This window comes from Bos taurus, chromosome 7 (genome assembly GCF_002263795.3).
Source record: "Bos taurus isolate L1 Dominette 01449 registration number 42190680 breed Hereford chromosome 7, ARS-UCD2.0, whole genome shotgun sequence".
Classification (NCBI taxonomy): domain Eukaryota; kingdom Metazoa; phylum Chordata; class Mammalia; order Artiodactyla; family Bovidae; genus Bos; species Bos taurus.
Genome location: NC_037334.1, coordinates 2,780,721 through 2,792,779, shown reverse-complemented (window position 1 = coordinate 2,792,779; position 12,059 = coordinate 2,780,721). Strand labels below are relative to the sequence as shown.

The following is a 12,059-nucleotide window of genomic DNA, read 5'->3' as shown; positions in this document are numbered from 1 at the left end:
TTAAAAATGTACATACTTGAGGCAAAAAATGCTTTATTGCTAAAAATTGTTAACCATCATATGAGCCTTCAGTGAGTAGTAGTAACATCAGAGACCATTGATCAAAGATTACCATAGCATATATCTGTTCAGTTCAGTTTCTCAGTCATGTCCGACTCTGCAGCCCCATGGACTGCAGCACACCAGGCTTCCCTGTCCATCACCAACTCCTGGAGCTTACTCAGACTCATATCCGTAGAATCGGTAATGCATCCAACCATCTCATCCTCTGTTGTCCCCTTCTCCTCCTGCCTTCAGTCTTTCCCAGCATCAGAGTCTTTTCAAATGAGTCAGTTCTTTGCATCAGGTGGCCAAAGTATTGGAGTTTCAGCTTCAGCATCAGTCCTTCCAATGAATATTCAGGACTGGTTTCCTTTAAGATGGTAATGAAAAAGGTTGAAATATTGCAAAGATTACCAAAATATGCCACACAGACATGAAGTGAATAGATGCTGTTGGGAAAATGGCAGTGAAAGCTTTGTTTGATGCAGGGTTGTCAAAAACCTTTGATTTGTACAAAATGCAAGAATATCTGCCAACCTCAACAAAGTGCAATAAAACAAGGTGTGGCTGTAGAAGTTGTCTGTGCTCCCATTTGTAACAAAATCTAGATATGTTTTCCTGCAGTGTTTGTGGGAAATAAAAAAGACCAGAGAACTGGTAGGTATGTATCTGAGACATGCACATGTGAGGTCTGGAATTCATATCTTGTTGTTAGACCATTCTGTGTCAGAATTCTTCTTGGAGTTTGATTTATAAATTTAGAAATGGAAAGAAATAAGTAGCCTAAGCTATATCAGTACACTTTGTTAAAGATGAGTCCTTATAGTAGCAGCCATTTACTGATAAGTTGGCATTTATTCTACAGCACATCCTGAGGAGTGTGTGTCTGTACCACTCTGGCAGGTTCATGGAGAAGTCTGATAACAATTTATTTCCTTTTGTTAAGTGGATGTCAACATTAGAGAGATGTGGGTGATGGTATTATATTACGTACATGTAACAGTTTGGTTGTATGCTGGTATATTAATGATTTGTGGGTGAGTACAGATAACTAAAATATTTATGTATCTTCCTAAAATGGTTTTTAAGAGACTAAGTTATTTTATGGTAATAATTCTGAAATTTTCAACAACTTGATCAAATGTTAGAAAACCATATGAAAAAGTCACACAAGAAGAAATAGATAATTGAAATAGTCCTATGGAAATTTTAAAATTGGGTTATAACTGCTTTACAGTGTTGTCTTGGTTTCTGCCATTCCAGTTCAGTTCAGTTGCCAGTCATGTCCGACTCTTTGCAACTCCATGGACTGCTGCACACCAGGCTTCCCTGTCCATCACCAACTTCTGGAGCTCGCTCAAACTCATGTTCATTCAGTCAGTGATGCCATCCAACCATCTCATCCTCTGTCATCCCCTTTTCTTCCTGGCTTCAATCTTTCCCAGCATGAGGGCCTTTTCCAATGAGTCAGCTCTTCACATCAGGTGGCCAAAGTATTGGAGCTTCAACTTCAGCATCAGTCCTTCCAATGAATATTCAGGACTAATCTCCTTTAGGATGGACTGGCTGGATCTCCTTGCAGTCCAAGGGACTCTCAAGAGTCTTCTCCAACACCACAGTTCAAAAGCATCAATTCTTGGGTGCTCAGCTTTCTTTATAGTCCAACTCTCATATCCATATATGACTACTGGAAAACCATAGCTTTGACTAGATGGACCTTTGTTGGCAAAGTAATGTCTCTGCTTTTTAGTATGCTGTCTGGGTTGGTCATAGCTTTTCTTCCAGGGTCATGGAAGCTTTTCTTCCTTAGCATTTCTGCCATAAAACAGTGCAAATCAGCCATAAGCGTGTGTATATATATCCCCTTCCTCTTGAGACTGCCTCCCACTGCCCCCTCCCATTGCTCCCCTTAGATCATCACAGAGCACCAAGCTGGCTCCCTGTACTGGACAGCAGCTTCCTGCCAGCTCTCTATCTCACACATGCTAGGGCATATACATTGGTGTTACTCTCTCAGTTAGCCCCTCTCCTCCCCCTCACCCCCCCACAAGTCCATTCTCTGTGTCTGCATCTCTGTTCCTGCCATGCAAATAGGTTCATCACTATCATTTGTCTAGAGTCCATAGATGTGTTACTATATAATATTTGTTTTTCTCTTTTTGACTGACTTCATGCTGTATGTCAGGCTCTAGGTTCACCCACGTTACTACAAATGACTCAATTTTATTCCTTTTTATGCCTAAGTAATATTCCATTGTGTATATGTACCACATCTTCTTTATCCAGTCATCCGTCTATGGATATCTAGGTTGCTTCCATGTTTTGGGTATTGTATACAGTACTGCAGTGAACACTGTGGTATATATGTCTTTTTAAGTTATGGTTTTCTCAGGTATATGCCCAGAGAAGGCAATGGCAACCCACTCCAGTACTCTTGCCTGGAACATCCCATGGGTGGAGGAGCCTGGTGGGCTGCAGTCCATGGGGTCGCAAAGAGTTGGACACGACTGAGTGACTTCACTTTCACTTTTCACTTTCATGCATTGGAGAAGGAAATGGCAACCCACTCCAGTGTTCTTGCCTGGAGAATCCCAGGCACGGGGGAGCCTGGTGGGCTGCCGTCTATGGGGTCGCAGAGAGTCAGACACGACTGAAGCGACTTAGCAGCAGCAGCAGGTATATGCTCAGTAGTGGGATTGCTGGGTCATATGGTAGTTTAATATTTAGTTTTTAATGAACCTCCATACTGTTCTTCAAAGTGGTTGTATCAATTTATATTCCCACCAGTAGTGTAAGAGGCTTCCCTTTTCCCCACACCCTTTCCAGCATTTATTGATGTGGAGAATTTTTTTGATGCTGGCCATTCTGACTGGTGTGAGATGATACCTCATTGTAGTTTTAATTTGCATTTTTCTAATAGTGATGTTGAGCATCTTTTCATATGCCTCTTGGCCATCTGTATGTCTTTTTTGAAGAGATGTCTATTTAGGTCTTCTGCCCATGTTTTGCTTAGGTGGTTTGTTTTTTGAGCTCCGTGAGTTGCCTGTATATTTTGGAAATTAATCCTTTGTCTGTTGCTTTGTTTGCAAATATTTTCTCCCATTCTGAGGGTTGTCTTTTTGTCTTATTTATGACTTCCTTTGGTGTACAAAAGCTTTTAAGTTTAATTATATAGCATTTGATTTTTTTTTCTTTTTCTTTTCATTGCTCTAGGAGGTGTGTCAAAAAAGATCTTGCTGTGGCTTATGTCAAAGAGTGTTTCTCCTGTGTTTTCCTCTAAGAATTTTTTTTTTTTTGCAGTTTTATTTTATTTTATTTTTTTAATTAATTTTATTTTATTTTTAAACTTTACATAATTGTATTAGTTTTGCCAAATATCAAAATGAATCCACCACAGGTATACATGTGTTCCCCATTCTGAACCCTCCTCCCTCCTCCCTCCCCATACCATCCCTCTGGGTCGTCCCAGTGCACCAGCCCCAAGCATCCAGTATCGTGCATTGAACCTGGACTTTTATAGTGTCCAGTCTTACATTTAGGTCTTTAATTCATTTTGAGTTTATTTTTGTGCATGGTGTTAGGGATTGTTCTGATTTCATTCTTTTACATGTAGCTTTCCCAGCACCACTTATTGAAGAAGCTGTGTTTTCTCCATATTCTCAATATCTCCCAGGTATATTCTTGCCTCCTTTGTCAAAGATGAGGTGCCCATATCTTACCTCTGGGATTTGTATCTTGTCCTGTTGGTCTATATTTCTGTTTTTGTGTCAGTACCATGCTGTCTTGGTGACGGTAGCTTTGTATTATAGTTTGAAGTCAGAGAGCCAGCTCCATTTTCCTGTCTCAAGATTGCTTTGACTCTTTGGGGTCTTTTGTGTTTCCATACAAATTATACAATTTTTTGTTCTAATTCAGTAAAGAATGCCATTAGTAATTTGATAGGAATTGCACTGCAGTTGTAGATTGCTTTGCATAATGTGGTCATTTTCACTGTAAATTGATTCTTCCACTCCAAGAACATGGTCTGTTTCTTCATCTGTTTGTGTCCTCTTGGATCTCTTTCATCAGTGTTTTATAGTTTTGTGAGTACAGATCTTCTGCTCCTTAGGTAGGTTTATTCCTGGATATTTTATTCTTTTTGTCTTGATGGTAACCAGGATTGTTTTCTTAATTTCTCTTTCTGCTCTTTCATTGTTAGTATAAAGGAATGCAAGAGATTTCTGTGTATTAATTTTGTATCCTGCAACTTTACTAAATTCATTGATCAGGTCCAGCAGTTTTTCTAGTGGCATCTTTCAAATTTTCTGTTTGTGATAACCTGTCGTCTGCGTACACTGACACTTTTACTTCTTTTCCAATTTGGATTTCTTTTGTTTCTTCTACTTCTGTGATTGCCATAGTGAGGACTTCCAAACCTATGTTGAATAAGAGTGGTGAGAGTGGGCATCCTTGTCTTGTTCCTAATCTTAAGGGAAGTGCTTTCAGTTTTTCACCATTGAAAATGATGGCTTGCTGTGGGTTTGTTGTATACGGCCTTTATTATGTTGAGGTAGGTTCCCTCTATGCCAATTTTCTGGAGAATTTTTATCATAAATGGTTATTGCATTTTGTCACAAGCTTTTTCTGCCTCTATTGAGATGATCGTATGGTTTTTATTCTTTAATTTGTTAATATGGACATTGATTGATTTGCATATATTGAAGAATCCTTGCATCCCTGGGATAACCGCTTGATCATGATGTATAATTCTTTTAATATATTGTTGGCTTCTGTTCGTTAGTAGTTTGTTAAGGATATTTGTGTCTTTGTTCATCAGTGATATTGGTCTGTAATTTTCTTTTTTTGTGTGATATCTTTTCTGGTTTTGGTATCAGGGTGATAGTGGCCTTATAGAATGAATTTATAAGTGTTTGTGATTCTGAGATTTTTGGGGAAGAGTTTGAGAAGGATAGATGTTATCTCTTCTCTAAAAGTTGGTTCAAATTGCCTGGGAAGCTGTCTGGTCCTCGACTTTTGTTTGTTGGAATATTTTTAATCACATTTTCAATTTCACTACTTGTGATTGGCCTGTTTATATTTTCTAATTCTTCCTGGTTCAGTCTTGAAAGCATGTATCTTTCCAAGAATATATCTATTTTTTCCAGGTTGTCTTTTTATTAGATTACAGTTGTTTATAGCAGTCTCTATGATCCTCTGTATATCTGTGGTGTCAATGCTAATGTCTTCTTTTTCATTTCTAATTTTACTGAGTCCTCGCTCTTTTTTCTTGAGGAGTCTGGTTGAAGGTTTATCAGTTTTGTTTACCTTCTCAAGGAACCAACTTTTACTTTTATTGACCTTTGCTCTTGTTGTCTTGTTTCCTATTTCATTTATTTCTGGTCTGATCTTTGTGATTTCGTTTCTTCTATTGACTTTGGGTTTTCTTTCTCCTCTTTCTCCCGTAGGTTAGATTGTTAGTTCCAGACTTTTTCTTGTTTCTTGAGGTGAGAGTGCGCTGCTGTGCGCTTCCCTTTCAGAACTGCTTTTACTGTGTCTGATAGGTTTTGTGCTGTCATTTCAGCATCGTTTCTTTCTGTGCATTTTTAAATTTCCTCTTTAATTTCTTCAGTGATCTCTTGGTTATTTAGCAGTGCACTGTTTAGCTTCCATGTATTTGTGTGTGTGTGTGTGTGTGTGTGTGTGTTTTGCATTTTTACCCCTGTAATTGATTTCTAATCTCATAGCATTGTGGTAGGAAAAAATGCTGATACGATTTCAATTTTCTCAAATTTTCCGAGGCTTGATATATGATCCAAGATGTGGTTTATCCTGGAGAATGTTCCATGTGCGCTTGAGAAAAAAAAATTGTTCTCCTGCTTTCAGGTGGAATGTCGTATAAATATCAATTAACTTTTTGGTCTGTTGTGTCCTTGAAAGCTTGTGTTTGCTTAGTTATGTTCTGTTTGGATGATGTTTCCACTGGTATAAGTAGGGAGCTGAAGTCCCCCAATACTAATTGTGTTATGGTTGATTTCCCCTTTTATGGTTGTTAGTGTTTGCCTTATGTATTGAGGTACTCCTATTTCTATGCATAACTATTTGTAATTGTTTTATCTTCTTCCTGGATTGAGTCTTTGATTATTATGTAGTGTCCTTCCTTACCTCTTTAACAGTTTGTGTTTTAAAGTCTATTTTATCTGATATGAGTATTGCTACTCCAGCTTTCTTTTGATTTCCATTTGCATGGAATATCTTTTTCCATCTCTCACTTGCAGTCTGCATGTGTCCTTAGGTCTGAAATGGATCTCTCGTAGGCAGCAGATACACGGGTCTTGTTTTTGTATCCATTCAGTGTGTCTTTTGGTTGAGGCATTTAATCCACTTACATTTATGTATGATTCATATTTCCTATTACCATTTTCTCTACTGTTTTCTTAATTGGTGTTGAATTCTCTTTGCTTTTCTTATCTGTAAAGCTTTTTATTTATCTGCCAAATCTGAATAAGATCTTTGCTCTATAGTCTTGGCTGTGGGCTTTTTTCCTTTCATCACTTTACGTATATCCTGTCACTCCATTCTGGCTGGCAGAGTTTCTGCTGAAAAATCAGCTGATGGCCATATGGGGACTCCCTTGTATGTTATTTTTTGCTTTTCCACTGCTGCTTTTCATAGTTTTTCTTTGTATTTAATTTTTATTAGTTTGATTATTATGTGTCTTGGTATGTTTCTCTTATCCTATATGGGACTCTCTACACTTCCTGGATTCTGGTTGAGTCTTTCCTTTCCTATGTTAAGGAAGTTCTCAACTATAATCTCTTCAAATATTTTCTCAGACTCTTTTTCTTTCTCTTTTGCTGGGACCCCTATAATTCAAATGTTGGTACATTTAATATAATATTGTCCCAGAGAACTCTGAGACTATCTTCAGTTCTCTTCATTTTTTCCTTTATGCTGCTCCTTGGAAGTTATTTCCATCATTTTATCTTCAGTTCACTTATTTGTTTTTCTGCCTCAGTTATTCTGCTATTGATTCCTTCTAGCATATTTTTAATTTTAGTTACTGCATTTTTCATCACCGTTTGTTCATTCTTTTGTTCTTCTAGGTGTTTGTTTAATACATTTTCTTCTATTTCTGCGATTTTGGATCATCTTTACTATCACTACTCTGAATTATTTTTCAGATAGTTACATATTTCCTCCTCATTTATTTGATCTTGTAGGTTTTTACCTTGCTCCTTTGTCTGTAACATATATTTTTGTCATCCTATTTTTTTTTTTTTTTTTTTTATGAGTAGGAATGTGTTCCTATCTACTGTTTGTTTGGCCTGAGGTTTCTGGCAGTGGAGTTTGCAGGCAGTTGGGTCGAGCTGGGTCTTGGTGTTGAGATGTGGACCTCTGGGAGACCTTACTCTGATTAGTATTCCCTGGGGTCTGAGGTTCTCTATTGGTTCAGTGGTTCAGACTCGGTACTCCCACCACTAGAGCTCATTTCTAATCTCGCCCATGAACTGAGATCCCACAAGCCACAGAACACGGCAAAAAAAAAAAAAAAAGAGCAGAACAAAAACAAAGAATAAAAATTACAATTTAGAAAACCAGCAGATATATTAGAAAAAATAAGAATATATATGAAACAAACACCAGAAGGTAAAACAGAACTCCAGTAGCAAAGGAGAAAACCAAAAAGCAAACCAAACCAAAACAAAAAGGACCCGAAAAAGCCTTGGCTGTGGAAGGCAGGGCTTAGGCAGGGCAGCCTTAGGCAGGGTGGGGTTTAGGCGTAGGACCCAGGCCAGGAAAGGCCCTAGGTGGGTGTCAGGGTGGCGCCCGGGCTCAGCCTGGCCGGTAGGGGCCCTCTGGAGAGCCTCTGGCCTCACGGTTTAGAGGCCCAGGGCCTCAGCAAGCTCCCTGGAGCTGAGTGACCAGGGATGGAGAATGCTAGATGTGTTTCCCCAGTCCTCCAACCCCTCAGGTCCCTCCTAGTCCCTGCTGATCCCCAGAAGGTAAATGTGTCTCTTAAGGTGTGTAAACCCCTCCCTTTACCCAGCCGCCCCGCGGGTATACCTGCCACGTCCAGCCTCCACTTCTCCTCCCCCATCGCTACCCACCCCCACCATCCTACCCAGTTGCTCAGGGGTTCCTCTGGTCTTCCTGGGTGTCCAAGGTCCTCCACCAGCATCTGGTAAATATCCTGTTGGTGAGGAGACATGGACTCTGCATCTTCTCTCCCCATCATCTGGGCCCCACTTCCCCTAAAACTTAAATAAATGGGACCAGTAATAAAAAAAAAATCATAAAGATCTAAGCCCATTGGTTTGTCGATGAAGTGAAAATGTTAGTCATTCAGCCGTTTCCAACTTTTTGTGACCCCCCTGGACTGTAGCCTGCCTGGCTCCTTTGGCCATGGAATTCTCTTGGCAAAAATACCGGAATGGGTAGCCATTCCCTTCTCCAGGGGATAGTCCTGACCCACGGATTGAGCCCAGGTCTCCTGCATTGCAGGCAGATTCTTTACCATCTAAGTCACCAGGGGAACCCTGTTCTATTGATAAAATTATGCCAAATTTCTGTTAAGTAATTATTCCATGTTCACAGAGATTCTAGAGAATAAAACAAGGAGATATACCCTCTAGTTTGATTCGTGTAACTATGGGATAACATAGATACCAAAATATGACAAGGAATGTAAGGAGAATTAAAATTATGGGCCAATATCTTGTGGAGGAAAAGGCGGCAACAGGATGAGATGGGTGGCTGGCATCACTGACTCAATGAACATGAGTTTGTGCAAACTCCGGAAGATAGTGAAGGACAGGGAAGTCTCGTGTGCTGCAGTCTATGGGTCACAAAAACTTGGACACGACTGAGCAACTGAGCAGTAACAACAAATCCTGTGGATGTTGAGGCCCGTATCTTCAACAAAATACTGGCAAAGTCACTGAACAATATATGAAGGTGAGAACGGATTAGGATGAAACACATGGTCCAGGCGTGCAACATTGATTTAAAATTCTGACCATTAGAAAACCAGTATAATGCATGACATTAACTGATTGGAAGTGAGAAATGATGTGATTTTTCTCAGTAAATGCAGAATAAAAGTTTGATCAATTTTAACACCATAATTTTGTCATCAACTTAGGCCATAAAATTCTATCAATAAACAGATTTTCCCTTACCTTGATAAATGGCACTCTAGAAAACACCAGGCGATGTCACAGTTAAAGTAAAACCTTGAAGGTTTTAATTTGAGTTCACAAACAAGAGAAGGAGGCCAACTGTCACCACTTCTGTCCAACGCTGCACAAAACAGAAGGGAGGCCAATGAAGTGCAGAAATGCAAAAACATGGTGGGATTCAAAGATGACATGGTTATGGATATCGAAATTTCAAGGATAAGTGATTTGACTTAGAGCATTTGGAAATATAAATGCACACAAATATTAACATGCAGAAAACACTACTATATTTATATACTAATTACAAACAGTTATTTTAAAACAGAATTTTAAAACATTAATAATAGCATCAGAGGTATCATGTTTCTAATTCCGAATATAATGCAAGGTGCTTAATGGCTGTGGGGGAGGGGCGCAGTGGGAATAACATTTTTGAGAGATGATAAAGAAGGTCCTAAATAAATGGATAGAAATCCATGAAAGAATCTAGGATGTTCAATAACAGTCTATATCCAAGCAGATGTTCTTTGGGAGGGGAGTACTGAGAATTGACAGTCAAATTCAGTGTGAGCATTTGCTCTATCAATATTAAAAACTATTATAAAACTACAGTAATGTAGAAAGATGGGTCAGTGAAGGGACAGTTATCAGACCAGAGGAACAGAAGAGAGAGTTTAGCGAAAGACCTGTCCACAGACAGACCTTTGTTCCACCCCCACTTTTTTTTTTTAAGTATGGTGGCTGTGCAAGGAGTGGGAAATGATGGTCTTTTTGTAAGAATTTGTTTTTCCATTTGACCATGTAAGGAAAAAAAGTTCATCTGATAACACAAACCACACGGAACCAACTCCAGGTTGGTAAGAGACCTCAGGGTAAGAGATAAAACCATGAAAACTCATAGATGATGACTTAGATTGCCTTGTGGCTTTTGGGTAAGGGGAGATTCCTGACATGGAACAAGAATGACACATTTGACTGCATTAAAGCTAAAAGCTTTACAATAATAATAAATAAAAAAAAAACTAAAAGCTTTCAGTAGATTCATTTGGTTCAGTTCAGTCACTCAGTCATGTCCAGCTCTTTGTGACCCCATGGACTGCAGCACGCCAGGCCTCCCTGTCCTTCACCATCTCCCAGAGCATGCTCAAACTCATGTCCATTGAGTCAGTGATGCCATCCAACCATCTCGATTCATCAGAAGACACCATAAAAGAGTGGCATGCAAGTCACACAGATATGGGAGAGGAAAGCTTTAACATGCAAATAGAAGTCCTAAAAATGAATATGAAAAAGGCAGACAGTGCTGTTGAAAGTCAGGCAAGTTCTTTAACTGTGACACCACAAAAGAGCAAATGATGAAAAAAATGACCATAATGACAAAAAAGATTAATAAAGCTGCTCCACTTTGTGGGTCACCAGAACCATACAGGAGACAGCCACAAGAAGTACCACCTCACTTCCACCAGATTGGCAGCAGTTGACATGCTGAGAATAGGCAAGAGGGTGGAGCATCAGTAATTTTCATGCACTGTGGGTAGGACCGCTCTCCACACAGTTGAGTGGGAGAGACTGGCTTCATCTAGGAAGGGTGAGGCTTTATCTAGGAAGGAGAGTCTGGCTTCATCTAGAAAGGTTGCATAGATCATGACTCCGCCCCCCTCCCGCCCCCCACAGATCCTATATACAGAGAAGTCTTTTGCAATGTTCTTACTTAGAACTGCCCACTTGGAGCTGTGGCCAAATGGATAGATAAATTGTGTCACCACTGCTGATAGGGTATGGGGCCTCTTGGGCACATATCTAGTGCAGAGCTTAGAGAAGTTTCTAGCCCTCCTACTTCCCTATTTAGTCCCTTCCCCCCCACCTCGCCCCCACCACTGTTGCCTTCCTGCCTTAGATGATCGCGTCTTTGACTTTGTACTTCCCTCCTTGTCCCCAGAGTCCATGGCTGTACATCATTTGCCAGGGAACAGCCAGTGTTGAGTGAAGGGCATACTGATTGGGGGGACAGCCATGCTGAGCTGCAAGGTGGCCCAGACCCAGAAGGAGGTGAGATGGTTCAAGGATGAGAAGAAGCTGAGTGCCAGCTCAGAAGTGCAGGAAGAGACCCAGGGCCATGCCCAGCGGCTGGTGGTGCAGCAGGCGGGGAAAGCAGACACTGGGAAGTACAGCTCTGAGGCTGGAGGCCGGAAGGTCTCCTTGTGTGTGGATATCACAGGCGGTTCTAACTGAGAGCATTTGGAGGAGACGATGGGACTGACTAATAGACTCATTGCACCCTAGTGCTCTCTACATTAGACTTCTTCTCTTCAAGTCTTCCGTCCCTCCACGTCCTAGTATTATGCCCATGGCTGAGCCAAGGGAATTTAAATTGGAGGGGCATGTATATGGAAGGGAGTTTGGCCATTCTTGTAAACTTCAAGTACTGTTTGATGTAACACTTACTCACATGTCCCAGCAGCTGTGTAGAATCTTCCCCATATTGAGGACTCTGGAATCCACCTGGTACTTGAGGTTTGAAGTAGATGAGATGTCTCTTACCTGGGAATATGTGCATATCCTTCTGCCGAATGTTTTGGCTGTTCTCACATCCCTCATCTAACATCACATGAGAGTTCTTACTAGTGAGACCTGTTTGAATTTCACTGAACCAAAATTAAGGGGATTTTTTTTTTCAGCACATAATCATGCTTGGAATTTTCTCAAAACTAAAATTTGGTTCATGATAGTTTAGGTGTTCTGGGAGGCTCTTTTCTCTTTCACTTCGTGTACCAAATTCTAGATCCAGGTTTTGTCTCAGTGCCTGTGAACAGTGAAAAAGGAGCTGACTGTTGGTAGGTATGCACCTGTGATATACGC

General features: G+C 40.3%; 1 protein-coding gene across 1 annotated transcript in view; it reads left to right on the top strand.

The window, feature by feature from the left end:
• OBSCN (obscurin, cytoskeletal calmodulin and titin-interacting RhoGEF) overlaps positions 1-12,059 on the top strand; it is a 234,361-nt gene that overhangs the window by 112,758 nt on the left and 109,544 nt on the right.